Here is a 27,035-nt window from a genome sequence, read left to right as displayed (position 1 = left end):
TTGTTAACTGATGTGTGTAGCACACATAAGGGGAGAATGGGGGTAGGAGACAGAGAGACAGAAGGAATGTAGGGGACAAGGCATGCGGGAAGATGCAACCACTGTTTTAGTGTGGGATTTGTGGGTGCAGATCTTCCTTGCCCTTGTACAACTGACACGAGTCTACACCATGTGCATATACTCCATACATCATCATGGAGACATCAGTAAGTTGCCCATATACCACTGCTTTAATTTTCTCTTGAGCTCATTTCACATGCTCACACTGGCCCAGCTAAGTAGTTTGAGAGGAGCCAGGAAGATACGGGCACAACATTTTAAGCATCTTAATAAAAACAGTGCATGTATAATATTCAACATAGACAATAAAACAGGAAAAGTACATCTTAATCACCCTCACTCCCTTAGAGTTTAGTTCTTGTGTGCTTTGCCAAGTGACTTTTCTCATGCCTGCTCACGTATGACTGTGTGGGCTTTCTCTATGCTGAGAATGGTGTCATTCATTTCCTTGACTCTCTGTATTAATGAGGGATGCTGAGCACATTCCCATATCGGTTAGACATTGCTGCATATTATTACACCATAAAGCTTGCTGTTACTCTGTTTCTTCCTCTCAAAGGCTATGTAGTACTTTCTTTTTCCCCCTTATGAGCAGCAATATGATGTCATCCATACAGAAACTTGATGCACTTTTTATGGCTTTGGCATAGTGCACACTGTTAAGGGTGATGTTGTTGCATCAAAGCTGGTATAGTACTTTATAATTTATATGGCCAGCTCTTTCCAGTTCACTCCACAAAATATGGACCTGCTTGTTTCTTCCTTTAGTGAGGGAGCATTACTACCAGGCAGTCCTGGAGAAGCCTGGGCACAACACTTTTCTGTTCCACTGGGTTGTTAAAGGGCACTGTTAGGGGTGTTGCACCCCCATGACTCCTAGGAACTTTACAAGATAATGCTGATTCACGGGACATCTTTTAATAAGAGGGGACCCACGAAGCCCAAGCATGTTTTCTTTATCTGGTAGGATTATTGTTTTAATGAATTGCAGTTCCTCATATTCAGTACATTCTGTTGATGGCGTGTGAATATCCTCGATTCATGCTTTTTGAAATAAGAGTAGTTTTGCAGAAGACAGCACAGGGTGCTGCCCTTTGATCCAGGGCACTATGCTGCACCTGCTCAATCATGGTCTATTCTAAAATAATGGAGAGCACTGAGCTCCCGGCTCTTCAGTCTGAATTGCAATTTCTCTTCATTATTAAAATCCTTGAATAAATGTATTTTGTGGGTTTTATTATTTTTCACACCCCATTACATTTTCTCAAAAGACTTTCTCTGTCCATGTAATGACATTGCTTAAATGGGCTAGAACTCTTCAGAAGAGAGCTTTATGTAAATGTCTATAATAATAATTAAATCAAACTGTCTAGTGTAGTACTAAAGGAAAAATGGGATTATTTTTTTTAGGTGATCAGAAAGCTAGTCTTCTCAGTAGTATGATACTTTGAAACAAGTGAGAGGATTTCCCATTTGTCCCAAGCCAGAGAGCAATAATCTAGACATCATTCATACCAGATGCAATTTAAGATGGAAGAAAAACACTTAAGCAGAAAATGCAGTTTCTTATCTTGAGAGTTGTTAGGTAATTGTTTTAAAAATGAGCTTATTTTATTCTCAATAGAGATTTACAAAATTCCATTTTGAAACAGAATAGGGAAAATACAACATATGCAATTTTAAGCATCTTGGATAATCATGTGCAAAGTAGTGAGTTAGGATGGCATAAGTTCGGATGGCATAATAAAGGTAAATGGACACCAGAGGGCCCGCTGGAGACTGAACCTGCACACCTCCATCCTTGGAACAAGTGCCAGGCAATCAGGTGTACAGGACTCTCCATGGATGTCTGATACACATTCGATGCTCTGGTTTTCTGTACATATTTACAAAGTGTAAAGTATTTACAGATCAAGAATTAAAGGAGTCTGGCCTAAGGGAAGGGCAGAAAGGAATTCTCTTTTTCCATTTAGAAATGGTTCCTAAGCAGTGAAGTTTAAGAGCATCTTTGTTTATGCAAAAGCTGGCTTCAAGTTTAAAAAAAATCACAGTAAAATACAAACAAAAAATTTTTAAAAAGTGTTGCTGGACATGACGTTGGTAAGAATGGAGCAGCATCCAAATTGGGAGCCTATAGTTAAGGCTACCTTATGGACCAGAATGGCAGATGCAGCAGCATCCCAAGCCCTGTTGGGTCCCCACCCATACAAGTGTACACATTATATAAGGCTTTGTTTCTGAAAGGCAACACCATTCCCTATTACTGGTCTACTGTGTTTATTAGAAACCAGGAAATAGGGTCTCTGGACAAAGGCATAGAGCAAATACAGGGTTTTAAGGTCTGAGGTTCAGACCTTGGGAGGTGAGGTTGTTTTGTAGATTAATCCTATAGATTAAGTAACTTTTACAATTCACACTAGCCCTGATTTATAAGTATCCTTTAAGTGTGGAAACTGGTGTCTTTCAGAAACTGCAATAAGCTCAGTAATTCAGGAAAGATAATTTTAAGCTCATGGATGATGACAGATCCTATACAGCTAAATACTTAAAACTGTTTTTTTCTTTTTATTCATTCCATGCATCTTTGTCTTTTATATCATGTATCTTTATCCCATTCATTTCCCCATCCCTTTGCATCTGCCCTCTGCCCTTGCACCCCTCCCAATAAAATAAAATGTTAAAAAAAATGAAAAACAGAAAAAAGGGAAAAATTTAAAATCTTGTCATGGAAGCTGCAGTGTGACACAGTGAGTCACGAAGTAAACCTCTTTGTCCACGTAGCTTTACATGCAAGTGTTCCCCATTGGTCTGGTTTGAGGCCTCTGGTTTCTACTACACTATCAATGCTGGGCCCCCACTAGGACTCTTCTTGGATATCTTACTGTTGTCCTGTGTTGTGGAGATCATGCAGCTTTGGGTCTTTGGGTGAGGTCCCTAACTGTGCTCCAGCAGATCATAGATGGGTGGGTATTGGGGTGGGCCAAGTTGAAAAGCTGCTTTTGGGCCTAGGCAGCTGCAGGGTTGGCCTGCCAGCCAGTTCTTTCCTGTCCTCACCACCAGGGTGAGCTCTCCAGCATTCCCTGGCTAATTCACCTCTTTCAGCAACTGTAGGCGGGTAACATCAATGGTTCACAACATGGGTAATTTTGCAGAGACCTAAGTTTTTGCCAGAGAACTTGTAAGGTCTGGACACAGGACCCACCAATGACCTCAAATTTTAATCAGACTGTGAACAAGTTTGGGATCTCATTAATAAAATTAAAATTCTGATTCAGTGTGGGATGAGACCTGGGCATGCCCATGGCCAACAAACTCTCAGCTGATTCCAACATTGCTTTGATTAGCAAAGAGTTAGCTAGTGGGTGTTTCATATTCCACACTTAGCATATCTCATGTGCTGAAACAATGTCCTAGATTTTCTGATTGTCTGTTATCCCACTGCATGCCCCCCACTTTAAGTCTCAAATGTGTATTAAGCTATCCAAATATATGTTTTAGCGTTTATGTTTTAAGCTGACATATGAAAAACGGTTCTGAGTATGAGAACTTACTATGAATCATCCATTGCCGTTCATAATGGTGCCCCGTTGCTAGAGATCAGAATGCAAGCTCACTTGCTCACCCAAGTGAAACAGCATCTTCATCAATTGTCCATATATTTATTTGTTTGTTTTCTTATAATCACTGCTCTGAGGCATGAAATCTTTCACTAGTGAAATACAAAGTCAGTGTAGATGGAGAGCTGAGTTTGTGGTTCTTTGGGTATGGAAAGGGTCCTATGATAATCTTTATATCTTCCATGCTCAAAACACATGTAGGAGTTTAATCTCCAGTGTCAAGTAGTAAGAGCACTGACTATGGTGTTTACAGGTAGGGCCTTGGGGAAGTGATGAGGATTACACAAGTTCATTAGGTAAACCTCCATGACCAAACACTTATGGTTTTTTTTAGATGCAGGGCTTGAAGCCGCACACATGTGGTTCTCAACTCTTGTCATGGATGGTGCCCTATAGCACCTCAAGACTTCTCCACAAAGAGGACTTTTCTGTTCAGCTCTTGATCTTGGTTCTGTGTACTATGAGCTACAAAAGAATCTCTTTTCTTTACAATGTACCCAGTACCCAGTCTGTGTCACTGTTCTATTAGCCACATTAACTGGAAAAGTGGAGGGCAGGGGCACAGCATCAGAACTGACATACTTGAAAGGTTGATAATGCTTGGAGGAGTCCAGAAGATCCCAGAATGGTCTGATGAGGACACAGAAGACAGGAAGACAAGGGCACAAGTCACATATGGGAGTGAGGACACATATCACATTGGCACTTTCTTTCCAGAAATTGACCTGAATAGCTTCAGGGCCTTTGCTAGCAAGAAGGTCATCACCAATTTGACTCCTTGACTATGTAGGTCTGAGTCAAAGTCAACCCTTTTTTTTTTCATTAAAACTTAACTAGTTTGTGGTATTGTGTGACAATGGATAATATAAATGATTATTCATGAAATATAACCTTTCTAAGAGTTACATCCATAAAATATACATATATGTAGTAAAATACTAATATCCATATGAAGTAAAAAAGGACAGAATTATTCATCCACTGTTTATTATTAAGAAAAAGGATATATTTATTACAGAAAGTATAAATTTGACTGCTTTGTAGTTCCTTGTTTTATATAGAACAATTTCAGTTTATGATAGCTCAGAAAAGTACATTTTAGAATCTAATATTTGGTTAGATTTTCATTTGTTTTGATAAAGAATAAGGAAAACTGCTTAGTTTTTTAACTTAAAAGTTTTTCTTAACTTTTAAGAGTGGAAACCCTTTATTTGGCTGATTCTGGACACAGGTTGAGAGGCATGCTCACATATAGCTCTTACTCTGCTTCAAGTTTCCCGTGTGTGTGTGTGTGTGTGTGTGTGTGTGTGTGTGTGTGTGTGTGTGTGTGTGTGTTTAAAAATGTGTTTATTCACATTCTATGTGTGTGGATTTTTTGCCTGCCTGTATATGTGTACCACATGCATGCTTGGTGCTCCAGGAGGTCAAAAGGGGGTGTCAGTTTCCCTAGAACTGGACTCATAGGCAGTTGTGAGACAGCACGTAGGTGCTGGGAACTGTCCCTCAGGAGCACTCGATACTCTTAACTGCTGACCCCTGGCTGTAGCCCCATTCCTAGGTCTTGAACGATAATTTCTTACATTTTTATTACACAGGATTTCTTTCTAAACTCTTATGGAATGACCTCCATCTCTTCTATTTCTCAGATCTTTTGTGCTTTGTTACTCTTGTGCAGAATATATAATAATAGTTTACTCTAGGTGGGTCTGCTGAGATGAAGTGTACAGGTTTGTGGTTAAATCAAACTGTTCTCATACTGATTCTAACAGCCAGTGCCCACAGACACTGACATCTGTTTTCTTTATTGCATGCTTTATAATAACTAAAGTAAAAAGTACAAGAAAACTTAAGGATAAGCTTAAATTCCTTTTCTCCTCTCCAAAAATTCACTAATCCATACTTATAAAATTGTGTTCCTTGTTTTTTATGTTTTTATTTCAAAGATTTTTGATTGTGGAGAAATTGGGTTACACAGAGAAATATATTGTACCCAGTGTGACAGAAGGCCTCGAATAGTTTTTCTTTTTTCTTAGTCTATTCAAGCCTACTGAGCTGGCTTCTGGGCTTTCATAGTTATTGTATAATCGTTTGTGAGAAAACATAAGCCATGAGCCTTTTGGGGGTCTGAATTGTCATTGTTAGATTTGGAGGCTAATTACTATGCTTGGGAGAAGAGAAATGCAATGGATAACACATTCTTTTCACACGACCTCGTGGATAAACATGCTTTTGAACTGATAAAAGAGTGAACGTTCCTGATAAAAAATTAGAACATTTCACAGCCACAGCAGCATTACGAATTTCCCATTTATGCCTGTGCCTGCAGTCCACCTTCAGCCTTTCTCAGGCCCTGGATCTCAACAAAGGTCACTTTGATTTGTTAGTTGGAAAGGAGAGAGGTTGCCGACTCTCACAGAACAAGATGGACTTTGTGCTTGTGCACTGATTTATTTAGTGTGTCGACGCCTTCGGACCACAGCTCCTAAACACTGAAGGGGATGGTGTGGGGAAACCATTCACAGGATGTGAAGTATGGTGGAGGAATTACTTTAATTGTCTTGAGTAAGTTTACAGTTTGGGGGCTTCCAAATTTAGAATCATCCTAGAAATAGCAATATGGGATAAAAAAGAAACACTGAGAATCTTATCATTTAGTCGCATATAAATTTCCATTCTTTTTAGAAATATTTTAAATTAGGTACTTCTTATGAATTTGACTTTTGTAGGCACTGGGACTGCCGTGGTGAGCAAGGTCAGATTTCTTTGTCCTCCCAGACCTGATAACCATAGGAGGTTTGGGGGAAAAAGGTGCAACGCAATACTGCAAGATTATGGTATTGCTAAAGCACCCAGAGCAGATGAAATTCCACTATACAAAGATTAAATTATCCCCCAAGAAAATGATGTTCAAGTTGAGATCAGATGGACAAGTGGCATTTAACTAATGAAAGGAGAAAGGTAACAATTTTCAGACCAACAAAGTTAAAAAACCTAGACTTTGTTAAGAAATGTGGCTTCACTTGAGGCTGGGGTGTTTGGGTCAGGGTCTTGGGAGAAGGTACCACTGGAATGAAAAGGCCAAATTCTGAGGTTTGTTTGTTGTTATCCAGGAGGCGCTGATGATAGCATAATTCGGTAGAAGTATTGGGAAGTGCCTATGGAGACCAGAAAGGAGTATGGTTGTGAGCCACTATGTGGGTACGGGGAACTGAATTTGTATCCTCTGGAAGAGCAGTCAATGCTCTCACCTGCTGAGCCATCTCTCCTTTTGTGTATACATGCACATATATGTTTATAGGTGTGTGATAACGATGTAGTTTTTGTGAAGAGTAGAATTTTCTTGGCCAAGATGGGTATGACCCAGGGTCTTTATGTGCTAAAGACTCAAAGATCACCCAAACTCAACCTGAGATGGTTGCTCTTGAATTTCTTGTCTCATCAAAGTGAAAATTAAGGACACATAAATGGGTTCAGGGAAAGTGGAATCAGTACTTTATTAAGATAAATGCAGGAAAGTAAGACAAACTTTTGAGAGTGAGAGGGCTTTCAAAGAGATGAAAACCATTGATCTGATTATCTGGTGTCTTTTAATAGGATTGACAGCAGAAAACAGACAAAGACTGAGGTAATTTTATGAGATTGGTTGGTTCTCTGCTGTTATGGGCTGAGCCAATAGAGGGTCCACACATTTCATACATGTTCCCCCTGGCCCAACAATAGAGCTGGTCATGAGCTGCTTACATACCACTCACTCTGGTATGGGTGGTTCCAGCTTTGTCTGATAGCTAACCTCAGCCAATATTGCTGCAGTCATCATTTCAGGCTGCCCGAGATATTAAACTGTGGTTTCTTCATTCTCACAGCTACATGTGTTGTAATTTAAGAATAGCAGTGCATGAGAGAAAGATGCCATGTGACAGGGTTCAAGCAGAAGGGATTTTTTTTGGCGAGGAAGGGATCATAAAAAGGAGATAGGGGAGGGAGGAAACCAGTCTCTGGGGACAGGAGCAGTGGGAGAGAAGAAAGAGAGGCAGAGAGAAATAGAGATAGAGATAGAGACAGAGAGCAAAAGAAAGAAAGAGAGAATGGAAGGGAGATGGGCAGGGCCTTTTGAAAAGGGAACATAGTGAATGTGCACAGGTGTGCTCTTAGTGGCTGCAGCTGAGGACGTATCCTGTCAGAACTCCAAGGACAGGCCAGTACAGATGTTTAGATACCAGCAATATGACCAGCTTGCAGTTTTAGCATAGTGGGGAGAGTCAACTTTACAACTTCTAGGGCAGAGATGCATTTTGTCTGGAATACCTCATGCTTATCTCCTGTATGGAACTGTCTGGAGTGTTCTCCCTGGGGGAGAGGGTGGGGCAGAAGCATCTTGCTAGGAGCCATCCTTGCTTGCCTTCTAGTCTGTTACAGTGAGCTACATCAGAGGTAAAAGGACGTAAGGTGTCATTAAAGTGCAGACTCCAGGAACAGCTTTCTTGAGGCAAGCTCCAATATAGGTTGGAGCAGAAGCTTGCAGATACCAAGTTTCCCAGACTACCAGGGATACATGAACTAATAACCACAGATAGTCATGGATGTAAGAGCTGGCTGTCACCAATTTTAGATAGGCCATGTTTTGATTTTCTCTCTGAGAACAAAGACTAGGATTTTTCCTTTCTCAAATAAGCATGGGATGTGGGAAATACATAATCTAAATGAGATGGCTTTGGAAAAAGGCCCATCATCTTCATAAAAAAATCCAAGTTGATTCTTTTTTTCTTTCTATAATTGTTGTACCAGGGACTGAACCAGGAGCCCGTTAATGTGAGGCTAGTGCTCTGCCACTGAGTTCCATACAAAGCATCTCTTCACTAGTTTTGAGACAAGGTCTTACTAATTTGTTTCTTTTGGCCATGAACTCACTCTGTGGCTCAGGCGAGAGTTGAATTTGTGATCCTCCTGCTTCAGCCTTCTGTGTATCATCAGGCATGTCAAAAGTCCAAGTTTCAATCCATAAGTAGAGGGTACACTTTCTGAATCACTAAATCCTGGATTTGTTCTGGGAGAGTGCATGAGACAGAGGTTGTGAACTCTGTTTTCTTCTTGGCTTCCATGCTCAGCATCCAATGGATAACCTCAACAACACTTCTGCAGGATGGAGCACCAACTCCATTCCTCTTTGATTTTTATCTTTTTTTGCCCATGTCTGGTTTGTTCAATGCAATTTGCTTGAGTATATGTAGTTAGTGGGTAGCCAGTTTAACTGGTTAGATAATCATGAATTGATTTTTTTCAGGCAAAGGGAGAAGATACAAATTAATAAAATTAGATATTAAGAAGGGGAAGGTTATAAACTCCAGTGAAATATGATGACTCACTAGGGAGGATTTGGACACTTGCATTCTAAAAACTTACTCATTTATAACTATCCAGCCATTCCTCTCATGTTTGTTCCTTCTTGTGCTTTGAGTAGCGGGATTCCTTCTTGTTTACTGTGTAGTACTCCTTTAAATCTTTTCTACAATGCTGGCTTGGTTCTCGTGTCTCTGGAAATGTCATTTCTTAATTTTAAAAGTGAACTTTGCTGGAAATAGCATTTTTGGATTACAGTTATTCACTTTCAGAGTTTAACTGTATCAGTCCATGCTTTTCTGGCTTTGACAATACTAATGAGACATCTCATGTCTTCTAGATTTTAGTGTCATTTCTTTGACCAGAGTCTTCTCTGGTTAAGACTATTTGGCGCCTTCTTATTGCCACTGTGTTTGAATATCTATTTGTGTGTGTAGACTTGGGAACTCCTCTGCCCTAATTTCACTAAATACACATTATCCATGTCTCTAGTGTTCATATCATCTCCTTCTCTCCCATGGCTTATAAATTTTGTTTTCTAATCATATGCTATTGTTCTTGTACATAATGGCTATGCTTTCTTACTGTTTCTCTTATTGGTATTCAAATAGAGTATTTCCTCTATCTTGCTTTCCATCACTCATATTCCTTTTTTCTACTTTGTCAAGTCTTTGGGGGATGCTTTCCATTGTTTTGTTGTTGTTGTTTACATTGAGTTTTTCATTTTCTATATTTCTAGATTTTTTCAGAGTCTCGATTTTCTTACTGAATTTATCTTCTGCGTTGTTGACTTTTAATCCATATTTCTGATTTCTCATTCTTTTTGCTGACAGTTTCCTTTATGATTCCTGCTTTCCTCTCTAGAGTCATGATGGAATTCTTCTGTTTGTATCCCTTTTTCAGCTTATTCATCATTTTTACTGGAAAGCTTTTCAAAGCTTCACCTAACATTTTCCGTTTGAATGTCTTTGAGCTAGCTAGTTGGAGAATTAGGATCTTTTGACACTCTTCCCGTTTCAGTATCTTTGAGCTCATTAGCTAGGGAATTGGGATCTTTTGACATTTTTCCTGTTTCTATAGCTTTGAGCTTATTAGCTGGGGAATAGAAATCTTCTGGAAAATTCCATGTGAATTCACTGTTTCCTGTTTCAATATTTTTGAGCTCATTATTTGGGGAATTGGGGTCTTCTTGGACAGCCATGAATATTTACTTATTCTGTTTTCGATATTGCCCTCTATACATCTGTTGGTTTGAATATCACTTCTGCAATTGACAAGGGTATCTTATTGAGAAGCCAAGTTTTGAATGTCAATCTCACAGTAACACTTACAGAAAGGAAAACCAGCTGTTATGGAAGCAACGACATCAAACCATACAAGATATACATATATACTTAAAACCAATTACAGCCACTACTGACTATGTAAACTGTGGATTGTGCTATGAAGCCAAATGTTATTTAGGGTAAACATGGAAGTAGTAAGTGAGGGAGAGAAAGGAAGCAGACAAGAAAGGATGAGAATCAAGGGAAATGAAAGGAGAAAGAGTGGAGAAGAATATGCTGGAGATATGTCTTAGTCAAGATTACTGTTGCTGCAATTAAACACCATGACCAAAAGCAAGTTGGGGAGGAAAGGGCTTATTCTGCTTACTCTTGCATATCATTGCTCATCATTGATGAAGTCAGGACAGGAACTCAAACACAACAGGATCCTGGAGGCAGGAGCTGATGCCGAGGCCATGGAGGGGTGCTTCTTACTGTCTGCTCAGACTGCTTTTTTATAGATGTCAGGACCACCAGCCCAGGGATGACACCATCCACCATAGGCTGGGCCCTCGTCCATCAGTCACTAGTTAAGAAAATGCCCTATAAGCTTGCCTACAGCCCTATCTTATAGAGGCAGTTTCTTAATTGGAATTCCCTTATCACTCTAGCCTGTGTCACATTGACATAAAACTATCTAGCACCAGGTGAAAAAATGTTTAGAAAAATGAAAACAAATTTTCTCTACAGTGGAAAAGTTTGAAGACAAAGCTGAATAAATGCAGTAAAGAGAATAAAAAAAATTAAAATGTATTCCTTAGATGCTAAATGTTCTTTATAGCATTGAGGCTTCCTGAGCTTCTCCCCTTTGACATTAACATTTCTATTGATATCATCCCTGTTCAGGTTTAGGCAGCCATATTGGTGAGACGATATGGGTGTAAGCTTCTCTGATACTTCATAGAGAAACAGTCTCACAGCAAACTTCTTGTTCCTCTGGGTCTTACAATCTTTCTGTTCCTTCCTCTGCAATGATGTCAGAGGTGCAGGAGCTTTAGGTGCAGGAGTTGTGTTGTAGATGCATCATTTGGGATTAGGTGCCACAACTCCACATTTTAATCAGTGTGGTTTCTCCAGTGGTCTCCATTTGCAGCAAGGATAACTTTTCTTTAGTTACTTTTCTACTCTTGTAACAAAACCCTGTGATCAAGGAAATTTATAAAAAGCAAGCATTTAATTGGGGGGTGGCTTACAGTTTCAGAGGGTGAGTCCATGATCAACATGTCAGGAGCATGTCAGTAGGCAGGCAAGAATGGTGATGGAGAAGTAGCTGAGAATTTATCTGTTGAGACAACAGTCCACCCCAGTGACACATGTCCTCCAACAAGGCCACACCTCCTAATCCTTCTCAAACAGTTACACCAACTGGGGGCCAAATAGTCAAATAGATGAGCCTATGGGGGCTGTTCTCATTCAAACAACCACAAGACTGAATTCTGAGAACAGGATGAATAGTCTTCCCAAGGGAAGAGCACACCAATTTGTTATCCAATACCAGATGGTCGGTCAGCCCTAAAAACATTCATACAAGTAATGTTATACAAACTGAGCATGTTGTTTTTATGTATTTAGACACACACACACACACACACACACACACACACACACACACACACACACACGTAACAATAGTTAATGAAAAAAGGGGTCATGGATTTGAAATAGAACAAGAAGAAATATATGGGAAGATTTAGAAGGTAGAAAAGGAAGGGAGAAAAGATGTAATTATAATTTCAAAAATGGTTTAAATGGTTCTCAAAGCAGAATATATTTTAAAAAGCCATTAAGTTAAAGTCAAAATACAGCTAAATTAAAGAGAGGAGGGGAGAAAATGGAAACAGAGAACTCTGGGGTGAGGTGGGTGGAAGGGAAGAAAAAAGAAGCATGGAAAACTGTAAAAATACTGACACAAATGGGAAAAATGCATAAACAAAATTAGATGAATATACAGAGGGGAATAACAAGTACAAACATAAAATTAAAAAATACAATGCTGTGAACATCTTGCTAGATATGGGAAAATTTGCAGTTACATAGGAGACAAAGGAGCTGTTGAGCAAGATCTTCACCAGCTGGTGACTGCTAGCTAGCACAGGGAATGTGGGGGATTGAACTGTGGACTCCCATCTTTCCTCAGTTGCTGAGTCCACCAGTGCTATCTTGACAGGGACTGTCTTCCTTCTTTGTGTATCTGGGGTCTCAGCAGCTACAGAGGTTTGGATTCTCCAGGTGGGGCAAATTCACTCATGCTCTGTTTTAGCCAAGATGGTTTGAGCATCATGAACAACCACCTCACTGTGATCTGCACAGGCTTGGGACTGTCCTTCCTACTCTCAAGGCTTCTGGAGTTTTAATAACCCTGCTGGAGAGTTGATACTATGAGTACATTATCGACTTCATTAGAACTTCAGAGTTCCCAGGCTCTGTAGCAGTGAAGGACAGAGTGATGGCTCCAGAACTTGATTTTCTCACTGGCCTCAGCCTCAGAGCTATTGAACTCTAGGATGGATCATCCTCCGTTGATGAAATAGCTTCTTGGCCAATGTGTGCTGGTCTGTCTTTTCTTTATATTCTTCTCAGCCTGGACTAGCTTGCTACCACCTGCATTCTTCAGCCTGTCAGAGTCTCGACCTTCTGCTTGTCACACTTGCCTTTCTCGGTATTTCCTTACTCAGGGCATGCAACAAGCCAACCTTGAGCTCTTGGACCTGGGGATGTACTGTAATCTTAGGCCACTAGGTTGCTTAGGTTTTAGCAATAAAGTCACTCTCCAGTGGCACCCACCACTGCCCTGTTGTCACATAGATGTCAGAATGAAATTCCTGCTGCAGGAATCACCATCTCACCAAATGCAGGGTATGTATGAAGCAATCAGGGCTGTGGGCACCATAGAGGTAGGGTGGCCTGACTTTCATCTGACTGATCTTTTAGAAGCCACTTTTGTGTCTCTTCCTCCTACATGGAGCTACATGGATGACACAGGCTGTGTGTAGAGATGGGGCATATTCAGAGTTGCTGGGGTGTAAGATTTAGCTTGCCCCAGTGTCTTTGTTTCTGCTTTTATTTTCAAGTTTTTTCATCTTTTGTGGATTCCTGAAGCTTTCCAATTTTTTCTTTCTTTGGGATAAAATGTGCTTTATCCTATTCTATTTCTAGTTTACTGTCTTTCCTGAAAGTGGGGAATTTTGATGCATGGAATGGAAATCGGTAATATTGAAATCGTAACACACGTATCTAGCAGTATTGAAGTGTGTGAAAGAGGCGGAGAGGAAGGGAAGCATTAACTGATGGGTAGAAATGGTGCACAGAGAATGGGGTTCCTAGCATAATTGAGAGTTTTACCTTTGACCGGAGAGGCACCTCCTAGTCAAGCACATTGAAGGGAGCAGTGGGCAGACATGTGTGAAAGCTAAGTGTGTAGATCTGATGGAAAGGATGTTGAAGTGTTTAAACCTATGCGACAGCATGTGTTTTCTGGGAAGTCTGAGGAATTTCAGCATATGGGAAGCACAGGCAGAGGTTAGTAGAGACTGGCTGAAGGCAACTTAGGAAATAAACTGTCAGAATCTTGAAGACACATGGAGGATTGCTAGTCCCGAGCTGCATTGTCCAGGCAGAAGTCCAAATTCAGGATTGGAAGTAGGTCATGAAAGGGAGAGAAATCTTGAAGTATCTGATTTGAGTTTTCTGTCTGCAAGGAGGAGAAAAAATGAACACTAAATAAATCATATTGATTCAAAGTTTCAGGTACAATGAAGAGAACAATAAGGATAAGGTTATGGAGGTGGGATTTGAACTGAAATGTGAACTAATTGGAGGAGCCTCTTTGGGGGGACAGTAAGTGCAAAGACATAAGCGTTTGACTTGAGGTCAGAACGTTGGCAGTCTGAAGGGCTCAATGAGAGGTGGTACGGCAAAGTTCCGATGAGGGCCAGGGGCCTGACTGTCAGACGTTTAAAGCAGTTTGGGAGACAATCATGGAGACACAAGCCCAGGTAGTGGCATTGTGTTGGGTGTTACTGTGACCATATACAACTGTATAGACCTTGGAGGAGGAGGGGTATTGTTGGCATTTTCAATGCAGTCAGTGTGAGAAGCTGCTTCTGTGAAGAGTGGGAGAGATGGTTTTTCAGAAAAAGTAGGTGTGTTGGTTTGAAAGAAAATGGCCCTCAAATGGAGTAGCACTATGAGGAGGTATGGCCTTGTTGCAGGAAGTGTGTCTCTGTGGGGGCGGGATTTGAGGTTTCTTTTGCTCAAGTTTCCCTCAGTGTGACAGTCAGTCAACTTAATGTTGACTGCAAAATGTAGCACTCCCAGCTTCAGCACTACATCTGCCTGCATGCTGCCATGCTCCCCGTCATGATGATAATGGAGTGAACTTCTGAAACTGTAAATGAGCCATCCCAGCTAAATGTTTTCTTTATAAGAGTTGGCATGGTCATAGTATCCTTCACAGCAATAGAAAACTCTAAGACAGTGGGAAAATGGAGAATTCATTTAAGGAACAGAGTACAAGAGGGATGAAAAGAGAGGACTTTCACAATTGCAGTCACTGTTTTTTTTTTAATTACTTTTTATTTAAATTAAAAACAATCAAATTTTACATACCAATCCCAGTTCTCTCTCCCTCTCATCCTCCCATTCCACCCACCAATCACCCATCCCACCCCCCATCCACTCCTCAGGTAGGGTGAGGCCTCCCATGGAGGATCATCAAAGTCTGCCACATCATTTGGGGCAGGGCCTAGGCCCTTCCCTGTGTATCTAGGCTGAGAGAGTATCCCTCCATGGGGAATGGCCTCACTAAGCCCATTTGTGCGCTAGGGAAAAATACTGGTTCCACTGCCAGAGGCCCCATGGACTGCCCAGGCCCCTCAACTGACACCCGTGTTCAGGGGGCTGGTCCAGTTTTATACTGGTTCCCTAGCTATCAGACTGGGGTCCATGAGCTCCCACTTGCTCAGGTCAGCTGTTTCTGTGGGTTTCTCTAGCATTGTCTTAACCCCTTTGCTTATCATTCCTTCCTCTCTACAGCTAGATTCCAGGAGTGTGGCTCGGTGGTTAGCTCTAAATCTCTGCTTCTGCTTCTATCAGTTACTGGATGAAGGCTCTAGGATGGTATTTAAGGTAGTTATCAATCTCATAGGGTAAGGACATTTAAGGTAGCTTCTATATTGTTGCTTAGATTCTTAGTTGGGGTCATCCTTGTGGATTCCTGGAAATTTCCCTTGTGCCAGATTTCTCATTAAGCCCATATTGGCTCCCTCTATTGAGGTTTCTCTTTCCTTGCTCTCCTCTGTTCTTTCCTCAACTCGACATTCCTGATCTCTCATGTTCTCCTTCCCCCTCCGTATCTCCTCTCCTCTCCTCTCCTCTCCTCTCCTCTCCTCTCCTCTCCTCTCCTCTCCTCTCCTCTCCTCTCCTCTCTCCTCTCTTCTCCTCTTTCTCCTACTTCCCACCACCCTCCCTGTGCTCCCAATTTACTCAGGAAATCTTGTCCCTTTCCCCTTCTCTGGGGGTCCCTGTATGTCTCTGTTAGTGTCTTCCTTGTTTCCTAGCTTCTCTGGGGTTGTGTATCATAGGCTGATAATCCTTTGCTCTGTGTCTAATATCCATTTATGAGTGAGTACATACCATGTATTTCTTTCTGTGTCTGTGTTAGCTCACTCAGGATGGTTTCTTCTAGTTCCATCCATTTGCCTATGAACTTTAAGATGTCATTGCTTTTTATCACTGAGTAGCACTCCATTGTGTAAATGTATTACATTTTCTTTATCCATTCTTTGGTTAAGGGGCATCTAGGTTGCTTCCAGGTTCTGGCTATTATAAAAATGTTGCTATGAACATAGTTGAACAGATGTTCTTGTGGTTTGAATGTGCATCTTTTGGGTATATGCCTAAGAGTAGAACTGTTGGATGTTGAGGTAGACTAATTTCCATTTTCTTGAGGAACTGCCATACTGATTTCCAAAGTGGCTGTACAGTTTGCACTCCTACCATCAATGGAGGAGTGTTCCTCTTTCTCCACATCCTCTCCAGCATAAACTGTCATTGTTTTTTTTTTTTTGCCATTCTGACAGGTCTGAAATAGTATCTGAGAGTTGTTTTGATTTGATTTGCCTGATGGCTAAGGATGTTGAGCAACTTCTTAAGTGCTTTAGACCATTTGAAATTCCTCTGTTGAGAATTCTCTATTTAGATCTATACCCCATTTTTTTTATTGGATTATTTGGTGTTTTGGTGACTAAATTCTTGAGTTCTTTGTATATTTTGGAGGTCCACCCTCTGTCAGATATGTGGTTGGTCAAATGGGTTGCTGTTTTATCTTGTTGACTGTGTCAGCATCTCTGGTTTCTTAAGGATATCATTGCATCTATCTATTATGTAAAGTGGAAGCTGTGATCAGGTCTATGTTTGGAGGCAATCTGATACCTCTGAGCACTGTGATCCTGGGTCAATCATTTCTGCTTCTCTTATTCTCATTATGTATTTGCTTGTTGGTAACTTAAATTAGATGTTGTAGGTCCAAAGTGCTAGTATAAAACAGCCCTTATTAAATGACATTGATATGGTGATTATTAAATATTAATTTGCTTACTATGAATAGCATATGCAAGAATTTTATGTAGATGAAAAGAACAAGATGTTGGCCTGTAGCTCTGTCTACCATCATCCTATTTTCTATTTCTAGTGACCCCATGGCTGCTGTACAGTTTAAGACAATTGTAAGTGGTCCCTGTCTCCCAGAAATGCCTGCAAATCAGGATGGTCATAAAATCTCTCTGCAGAGGGCCTGGAGACATGGCTCAGAGGCTAAGAACACTGACTGTTCTTCGAGAGGTCCTGAGTTCAATTCCCAGCAGCCAGATGGTGGCTCACAACCATCTATAGTGAGATCTGGTACCGTCTTCTGGTGCAGGCATACATGCAGGTAGAACAGTGTACATAGTAAATAAATAAAAATCTAAAAAAAATTCTCTCTGCAGAAAAGGTCAAGTTGAAGTCTTAGGCAGATTATCAAAGCTCAGAAAAAATTATTTTTGCAATTATGACAATTAAAAGTGCACTTCAAATTTTGGTGAACTTTATTTCCGACTTTGAATTATGGAAGATTTGCTTAAATGGTGAAGTAATAATGCTTTTTTAGTACACCGAGTTTTCAAATTGCATATTGAAAAGCAAGCAGACAACATGAAATGAACTCATGCCCTTCCACACATGTATATATTGAATCTTATTACCAATTCTGCTTTTGTGTTTTATGGATGTGGCTCTGAAAATGGAGTTGAAATGAAATATATCCACAATTTGTTAAGCTAAAGACCTGACTTTGGTGATTATTTTAAGGAAGGAGATGAAGTATGCCTCATATTTCCAATGAAATATGGAGAAAATGTAGTTAGTCTAGAGGCTCAGAGACTTGCAGCACCTGCGCCTCTCCCTTGAGGCCACCAGGATCTTAATCTAAAATATGGAGAATAAAATATAATTGAGTAGAAGAAATTTAAATTGGTCTATAGATGCCTTTAAAGAAGAAATGATTTGTCCAAAACCCTAAACAATGTCTCTTAATGTCTACCACTTCTTCCTTCACTCTTTCATTGACTCCGTAATTGTATTTTAGCTCCTATTACCCGATCCTACCCCTATATGACCCCAATCTTCTGACAGGCCCCATCTGACCCACCCAGAAGCCTGCTTAAGCACTCACTGAATTCTTTATGAAATTCTGTTGTAATTTAATCTTCTCTGTGAGGCTCGTCTGCGAGCTTTGTTCTGCTCCCTGGCGTTCTGACTAGAAGGCTGTTGGCAAATGTGGAGTCTCATTTTTCACCTCTGTCAGTAGGATCTCATGGAGAACTCTAATATTCTTCCAAATATTGGCTACCCATTGTGATTGTCATACTAACCCTGTGATATTAGATCTCTTTTAGAAATGTGTGCTTCCAATTAGTGATTTGACAACTGTGTTTCTTACCACTCCACTGCATCCTTGCATTTAAAATGCTGTCATGCCTCCTCTCAAGGCTTCTCCCGTGGATTGTGTGTGCTGTGCTCAAGACTTGAAGTTGGCTTGCCAATGGCATTGGTCAACTCTGCTGTCTTTAGCTATTATGTTACTCAGGAGGGAGCCATCTGAGAAATGAATATACATTCTTTATCAGGAAGCAGTGCTCACCCTAATCTTGTTAGTTTTCTAGTAGTGCAAGTTTCTGATTGCTCTATCTTCTGTTAGTAGTTCATTCTACTACTGCTATTACTATTATTGTTTTCTGTTAGTAGTGAAGCCTGGTAACCCATTCTGTTTCATAGAATCAACTGGTTTTCCTTTCTGCTCTGTCTTGCCTGCGTTATGGCAGTACATTCACATGAAAGCACGCACAATTATGACATCCACGGCATCTCTTGTCTCCTATTTGCAAACCTTCAGTATTAATGTATCAGGACCCACTAAAATAGCTCCTGTCTTACAACCATTCATCCTAACATGTAATTTTTAAAAATTACCCTTCCTACCTATCAATTCTGCTAGATAATTGCGGGCTTCCCTGAACATCACCTGCTGTGGAGTATGTAAATAAATATCAGTCCCTTCTTACTTTATCTTTAGTTTGAACATGTTAACTGTATTTTATTTTTGGAGGATTGTAAAGAGGAAATGCCGCCCACTGGCTATCTTCTTTTTATTAAAAGAATGACACCAGTCTCTTGTGCAGGACAGGATTTTCCTTGTGCTGCCCACTGCAGAGTGTGTGGATATGTGTTGACATATATCACTTGACTCCCCTTCCAGCTGCCTAACATTCATGGCCAGTCAGAACTTTTCATCTTTGTTGTGATAATCATATTGCTTCAAAATAGTTCCCAATGGATTTTGCATCATTTATGTGCACTGGTTTTATGGTGTGGTAAGCAGGTAAGCACTGGCTATTATCACTCTGGGCCTTTGCCCTTCTGCATGACTCATTGGGAATAATGGTATCACCTCTCCTCTCATGGCTTCATTGGCCTCAGTAGTCCCCTTCCATTTACTGTTCTGATGGTGACTTTGTCTCATTATTTTCACTGTTTAAGTACAGTGTTGTTATCTTGGCAATACTGCCCAGATCACTTACAGTCTTTCTTACTCTCCCTTCCAAAGATGCCATAAAATAGTTCCTTCCAGAAGAGATGGAATCTTAAATGACACATTTGAGTGACACCTCCTCAGCATTGCAGTGATTTCTGGTACGTGCTACTTATGTCCAGGCTAAGAGAGGCCAGAGGAAATAAAAATGGCAAAAATATTTGAAAATTGACTCAGGAAAAAAATAAGAGGGTGATGACAACATTTACATTCACTCTTCTGTGTGCAAGCACACTTCTGAAAAGGAGTAGCGGTGGAGGGAGCTGGAAGGAACACTGAAGAACTTGGAATGTGTCTAATGAAGAACTTTTGAAGGCGCTGACAATGCATTATTTATCTTCAAACCTGTGTGGAAGTTCCTGGAGTACAGAATTCCCCAGGGAAATTTCTTTTGCAGCTTGCTTTTAGCCAAACCTGTTGAAAGACTGAACTGGAGGGACAGGCAGCTTCAGGAGGGTCATTACCTGCCAGTCCTTGATTCAAATCCTTGTCCCTGGTCATGAAATGTGGGGCAATCCTTTTGGAGTCATCTTTTTGTTGAAGGGACTGATTTAATCATGCAAGGGCAATGTGGATGAGCAATATTAACTTAATGCTAGGATCTCTGTCTCTAGGGACCAATCTGCCTTTTATCGTCTCTGAATTATTGATGACTGTGTGCACACTTTCCATAATACAGTTCCCATGACAATGGAGCAATCCTAATTTTACTAGTTTGGTCTCTTCCTCTCTCTTTGCTTGTCTTTAATATTCTCTCTTTGGCATTTGTCTTTATAGTTTGAATACTTAATTTGGAAAGCTGACCTTATTTCTTAGTGTGTTCTTTTGGCAAACAGATAGATATTTTTGGGGCTTTACTATTATCTACCTTTGAAGAATTTGGGTATTTGTGAACCAAAGCTGCCTGACTGTTTCCAGTCCCATTCAGCAAGCAAATTGTGTGCTTTTTAATGATGGTCCCACAGAAGCTAAGCATTGCTCAGCACCCAGCCCTTTATGTGATCCTCTTTAAGACACACTATAGGCCTATTAGTGATAAAAACAGAAACAAACAGCTCTAACACTGATTTACTTATGTTTAATCCCTTTGCATATACAGTATTTACTACTTTAAAGAAATGATAATAAATTTTTCAAATGCAGTGAACAGTGTCTTGACCTTTTTATAATCTTATCCCAACAAATTCTAAGCCATAACTAATCATTACCTATAGCCACTTCTCTACCATAGATCTCCAAGGCTTACTCATGTGTACTTGCAAGTTTGGAGACTTGACAACATTCCCTTACTTCTCACCTGTCTCCCAACAAGAGCCCCAGGCAACCAGGGATCTCCTTTCTGTTTCTGAATTTGACTTTTGAATATCTTGTGTGTTGGTTTGAATGGAAATGGCTCCATAGTCTCATATGTTTGAATACTTGGTCCCTAATCAGCATGGAACTGTTTGGGAAGGATTAGCAGGCCTGGCCTTGTTGGAGGAGTGGTGTCACAAGGAGTGGTCTTTGAGGTCTCAAAAGCCAAGAGCTGTGCCCATTGGTTTCTTGGCTTTCTGCTTGTGTTTAAGATGTGAGCTCTCAGCTATTTCTGCTATCATGCCTCTGCTCTGCTGACATGGGCTGTAACCATTTGGAACTATGCACCCAATTAAATGCTTTCTTTTATAAGTTGCCTTGGTCATGGTGTTTCACCATCACAAAAAAAGTAACATTTAACATGACTTTGTGACAGTGAGCTCTGTTTGAATTGACTTGCCTGCACATGTCTATAGTCAGAAAGGTTTAGTTTCTTTCCTAATTCGGTGTATATATGTAACTGTGCCTGTGTGAGAGTAGGATTGTACAGTAGTGCTCCTTCTAGATATAGCTTATTTCATGCTGACTAATGTTCTGTAGATTTATCCGTAGTGACTCAAATGGGGTTTCCATCCTTTTGAAAGTTGGATAACTCCCACTGTGTACCTATGTATTTATGTGCTTCAGGGAATGATCACATTTCCTCTATCCATTTATCTGTTGATGGACTGGTCATTTCCATATACTGGCCATTAGGAATAGTACTGCAGTAAACATGGAAACACAAATTCTCCTTGAGATAATATGATGAAATCTCTGTGGTATATGGCTATAGGGTCACTGATCACATGTTGTGACCCTTGAAGTTTCACACTTGATTGTATCTCTTGTAGTAGTATATGGCCGCAGTGTCACTGAGCCACAAGAAACTCCTTGTGTTTATTGAGCAAATCTTTATGTTCCAGATGCTTGTACAGATGTTTGGGATGGCAGCACTAATGTAGTTTCTATTTTCAATAAATTTACAGTTAGTGAGAGACAAAGTTACAATACAAGGTCCTGGGTACCACTTTCCAGAGATGTCTTGATACAGAGATCATTATAGGGTCAGGTAGAAACCTGGTGCAAGGGAAACTCCCACTAATCTATAAGGATGACCCATGCTAAGACTCCTATCAATAATGGATAGGTAGACCTAACTGTCTATCCCCTGTAATCAGATTGGTAACTGCCATAATTGTCATCGGAGAGTATTTGTCCAGTAACTGATAGAAACAGATGCAGAGATCCATAGCCGAGCTCTGGGCTGAGGCTGGGAAATCCTGTTGAGGAAGGAAGGATTGTAGGAGTCAAGGATTCAGGGTCATCACAAAGGAACCCACAGAGGTAACTGGCATGCCCATGGGAGCTCACAGACTATAGCCCAGTAGCTAGTTAGCCTGTATGGGACATGGCTAGCCCCTCTGCATGTGCGTGATGGTTGTGTGTCTTGATCTACCTATGGGATTCCTGGAAGTAGAAGCAGGGCCTGTCCCTAACACTTTGACTAGCTTTTGGGAACCTGTTTCTGTTTCTGGGTTGTCTTGTCTAGTCTTAATACAAAGAGAGAAACTTAGTTCTACCTCAATTTGATAGGCCATGTTTTGTTGGTACCCATGGGAGGCCTGCCACTTTCTGAACAGAGATGGAAGAGGAGTAGTGTGGGGGAAGAGGGTCAAAGGGGAGGTGGGGGAGAGAATGAGAGGAGGGGGGACAGCTGAAGTCAGGATATAAAATAAATGAAAAAGTTAAATTAATAAAAAGAATGAATCAGCACAGGTGTCCACTGACAAGTGGGTAGATAAAGAAAATGTGGTATATATACACAGTGGAGTATTTGATTGCCACAAAATACAATGAAATACTGTCATTTTGACAAAATGGATCTAGAAGATAAAATATTAGATAAAATAAGCTAGACAAGGCAAATCCCACATGCTTTCTCTCCTATGTGGATGCTAAAAAGCTTATTTCAAAGTACAGGGGAGGGTATGATGGTAATTACTAGATGCAAAGTAGAAAATAGGAGGGATGTGCAGGGAATTTGGGAAACGTTCTCCAAACACAGCAAGAGCAGAACTGTCCCACCGCACACAGTGGTATATACTGTTCACAGCAGCCTGTATATTGTGTGAATAATGAGATAACTATGCTAATTACCCTGATGGGTTCAGCACACTGGATCCATATATTGAAATATCATGATATGTACTATTCTGTAAGAAGAATAAAAATTTAAAACACAAAAAATATTCTGTACCAAAACATTATAGATATAATTGTGTTTAAAATTAAAACTGTGATGCCTGTATAGCTGTCTGTTATTTCTCAGTTTAACTGTTTTTTAAGCAATAGACACAAACTCCTATCAGCTCATGTAGGGTACTATGGTCCCACTGAGTATCTATGTGGCTAGCACTGTTTAACTGTTAATATCTTTCTCTCTTCTCAATCTTGTTTCCTCTGGTTAATAAAGAACAGTTTTCCAGCATAGCTGTGCAGCTTGAAAATCCCAAGTCCCACCCTCTGCCATCCTTTTTCATCTGTCAAGCATGTTTCATGTAAATGGAGATTTTTAAATGCTCTTCATACTTAAATATGCATTTGTGGTGGGCTCTTTTGTAGTATGCACCTTCCATCTGGCATGGGTTTCCTGGTTGGATGTTTTTTAAGATACAGATATACAGCATGCTATGATCCTCTGTCTTCTCATCTTTGTATCAGGAATGCTCCCTCCCTGGTGTACCCGGCACTAATATTTTCCTCTGCTTGTGCTCTTTTCAAATGCTCATCCTCTGTGAAGCACCCGAAGGACTCTGTCCAGGCTCTGAGTTGTATGTAGTTACTCCCAGATGTGCGTGCCCAATCTTTCCTAACTTTTCTGAGGCTGCTGGACAACAGGGAAGGTGACTTCATACTTGGCAGGAGGTTCTCTATGATTGTTCCTCTTCCCAGGCTTGGCCACCATTGCTCATATCTTTAGGAACTTCTTTGCTTTTCCTGTGTCTTCTTTTGTTGCTTTCTGATTTTCTTTGAACTTGGACATCACAAGTTTGCTTTATAATTCTTTGTGCTCAGTTCCCTTCTCTGCATGGCCCTCCCGCTGAGCCCAATTCTTGTTGCCCACATCCAGGTAAGTGTGGTGCTGTCCACTGGAGCAAAAGTAAACTGGAGAAAATTGATATCCTCTACTTCCAGGTAGCTTTCAGCTGCCTGTAAGCTTTCAGCCAGGAGTGGAGCCTTGTGAGCTCCCTCCTGCTCCTCCATGCTGGAATTTTGAATGTGTTGATCTTGTGAAGGTAATCATGGCTGTTGTGAGTTCACGAGTACAACCGCCTGTCATGTCCAGAAGACACTTCAATAGCAGTTCTTCAAATCCCTTGGTTCTTACAATCTTCTGCCTCTCCATCCTGTAATGTCCCCTAAGCCATGAGGGGAGGAAGTGCCCCATGCATTTTGATCATTTGTGTTTGTCTTTTAAAACCTCTGTCCACTGCAAAAAGAATCTTCTCTGGTGATGGGTGAGAGCTGGCTTAAACTATAGGTATAAGGATTAGTATTTAGAAGGCAGCTGGAAACTATTAGCATAGCAAAATGATAGTACTAAGTTCTTGTCTAGGGTCTAAGAACTCCGTATCTACAGGTTCTTGGCCAGGTTTATGTACCAGTTATGAGTTCCCTCCTGTTGACTGGACCTTAAATCTAGTCCAACAGCTGTCCGTTACCCCTCAACATATTCATGCTGCTATTGTACCATTATGCACCTCTCAGTAAACCACACCTTAAAACTATCTTTCTTATAGAGATGTCTTGTAGCACTGCCCCCATTCATGTTTTTGCCTGCTCGGGGTCTTTACATGTTGCTTCCTGAAGTACTGATGTGTGCAGCTTATACTAAAGAGGATCATGCTTTACAATTTACAAAGTGTTTGTGTCCAGTTTCCTCACTGTAATATCAGAACAACACATAGCTAAAAGCTGTCACTGGTGGTGGGAAAACGTTTCACAAAATTAACCCAAAGAGTGAATGTTGACATTTGACTGAATCTGCAGGATGCTCAGTACTAATGACACATACACAGAAGTCAAATGGCTTCCAATCCTGACTTTGAAATATTTAACTATGTGCAAACTTTCCATTTTTATATTATGTGTTCTACTTTCCTTGCCAATGGAATGTGTCTCCTCATGGTTATTTATGCTTGGTTACTCTAATGGAAGTAAGTGTTGATACAAATACTCTAATGGAAGTAGGTATTGATACAAATACTCCAATGGAAGTAAGTATTGACACAGAAGTAGATTTTGACACAAATACTCTAATGGAAGTAGATATTGAAAGATACCATATTTCCTTCAATTCCTCACCACCATTCATTATAATCTATTTTCTTATTCTCTGGGTACTCAAGAAATTCTTACATTATTGTTTATTTCAAAATTCTGTTCTATAGAATGTGAACCAGGGTCAAGAATCAGAACAGGGGGATGAAGGGATGGCTCGGTGGTTCATAGCATGGACTGTTCTTGCAGAGGACCAGGGTTTGGTTCCCAGGATCCACATGGCAGCTCATGACTGTCTGTACCTCCAGTTCCAGAAGATTCAACACCCTCTTTGTCTCAGTGGGCACTAGGCACTGAAGTAGCACACAGATGTACACATAGGCAAAATACTCACACACATTTTTTAAAAAGGAGTATATTTTAGGTTGAAACTCAGGGAATTTTGACATTAATTGATTAACGAAAACTCAATTAATGAATGCTTTGGTATGCATGTGTATACGATGTATACATGCTTACCAAAGGTGACAGCATATATGTGCTGTCAGAGGACAACTGTGGGTGTCAGTTTTTCCTTTTGTTTTAGGTTCTGGAGATTTAACTTAAGTCATTAGCCTTGGTGGCCAGCACTTTTTCTACCTCCACCATCTACCCAGCCCATTAGTTGTCTTCTTGTTGGAAAAAATTAAGTTAGAATCACAAATGTAGAGTCCCTCTTGCCTGCAGCAGACTTTACCCTTTTGCTGGTGTCCTTTAAATATTCAGTCTTTGTTTTCCAGGTGTATAGATTTCATAACCCAAAGACTGATCTGGATACAGAATTTTGAACTTTTCCCCTTGTTCTATTCTGAAAGTTATTTTTAATTCTCCTCTCCCTCCTAGATTCCCACTGGTGCTGGATTTATGGTATTTCAGGATCTGTTCTCTTTTTGGAAGAATAGGCTGCTGACTTGGCTTGAACACCCCCAGGAGAGCATCCCATAGTCCTTTAGAAACTCAGGGATGTGATGTGCCTGGATGGGAAAGAGAGTTGAACATCTCCACTCAGGATCTCTTTCCCTAAACTCTGCTATTAGTTTTGCAAGCAACTAAATTTCCAAACAATTAATGAGATTTAGTTAAAGGAAGCAATTGTGCATAATTGATGAGTGTGTGAATTATTTAAATGCCCTGGAACTCTGTACCTTTCAAATAGCATTGGCTCATAAAGTTGTGTTATGGAGGGAGAAGGGAGGAAACATTTTCTCATAAAATTGTCTAAGTAGAGACATAATTTGAGCATGTTTCTTTTTATCACCCATGTCAATAACTTACTACCATTATAAGGATAAACAAACATTCCCTGTCACATATTCTTTGATCATTTTATAGGAATGGTCTGTGAGACCCAATCTGTAGAACTTTCATAATTAAGATTCAAAATTCAAAAATGAGACTGAAGGTAAAATTTGAGAAGGTTCAGGAAGACTTAGTTTATTTATTTTCATCAAACAGGAAGCTGGGACAGCATTTGCTTAAAGAAAGAACTAACCTTGAGATTTTTTATTATGCAGGGTAGTGCTGGGCACTCAAGCAATTTAATGATAAATGCAACACTGTCCCTCTTCTCAGGTAGAAATGCATTTTTAAAAGTGTGCAACCAAATAGAGAGAAGGGCTGTGTGTTTGGTGCTAGAGTCGAGATTTAAGCATTATAAAGGGCCCAGAGAGATTAGTTCTTGTCAGCTAGTGGATCAGTCTTTGACTACAACTATGTCATGAACTGACTGCAAATAAGTTCTGATTACAAAATAGTTGGGACTGTGCAGAGCATGCACTGCTGAGCTGTTTTTCCAGATGACTGAAGCATTTGCGGATGTGTCTGTTGAATCTGCCTGCCCCCTACAAGAATTTATCATACACTCCTTTCTTTTTAAAATTGTAATAAAGCTCAAATATGTATAATAGTGGTTAG

General features: G+C 40.3%; 1 protein-coding gene across 1 annotated transcript in view; it reads left to right on the top strand.

The window, feature by feature from the left end:
• The window catches only part of Nell2 (neural EGFL like 2), a 285,232-nt gene that overhangs the window by 95,215 nt on the left and 162,982 nt on the right, over positions 1-27,035 (top strand). The window lies entirely within an intron of this gene.

The sequence above is a fragment of the Cricetulus griseus genome, chromosome 2, assembly GCF_003668045.3.
Source record: "Cricetulus griseus strain 17A/GY chromosome 2, alternate assembly CriGri-PICRH-1.0, whole genome shotgun sequence".
Lineage (NCBI taxonomy): Eukaryota > Metazoa > Chordata > Mammalia > Rodentia > Cricetidae > Cricetulus > Cricetulus griseus.
Note: the sequence above shows the minus strand (reverse complement) of the source record. Positions and strands in the feature narration are given on the sequence as shown.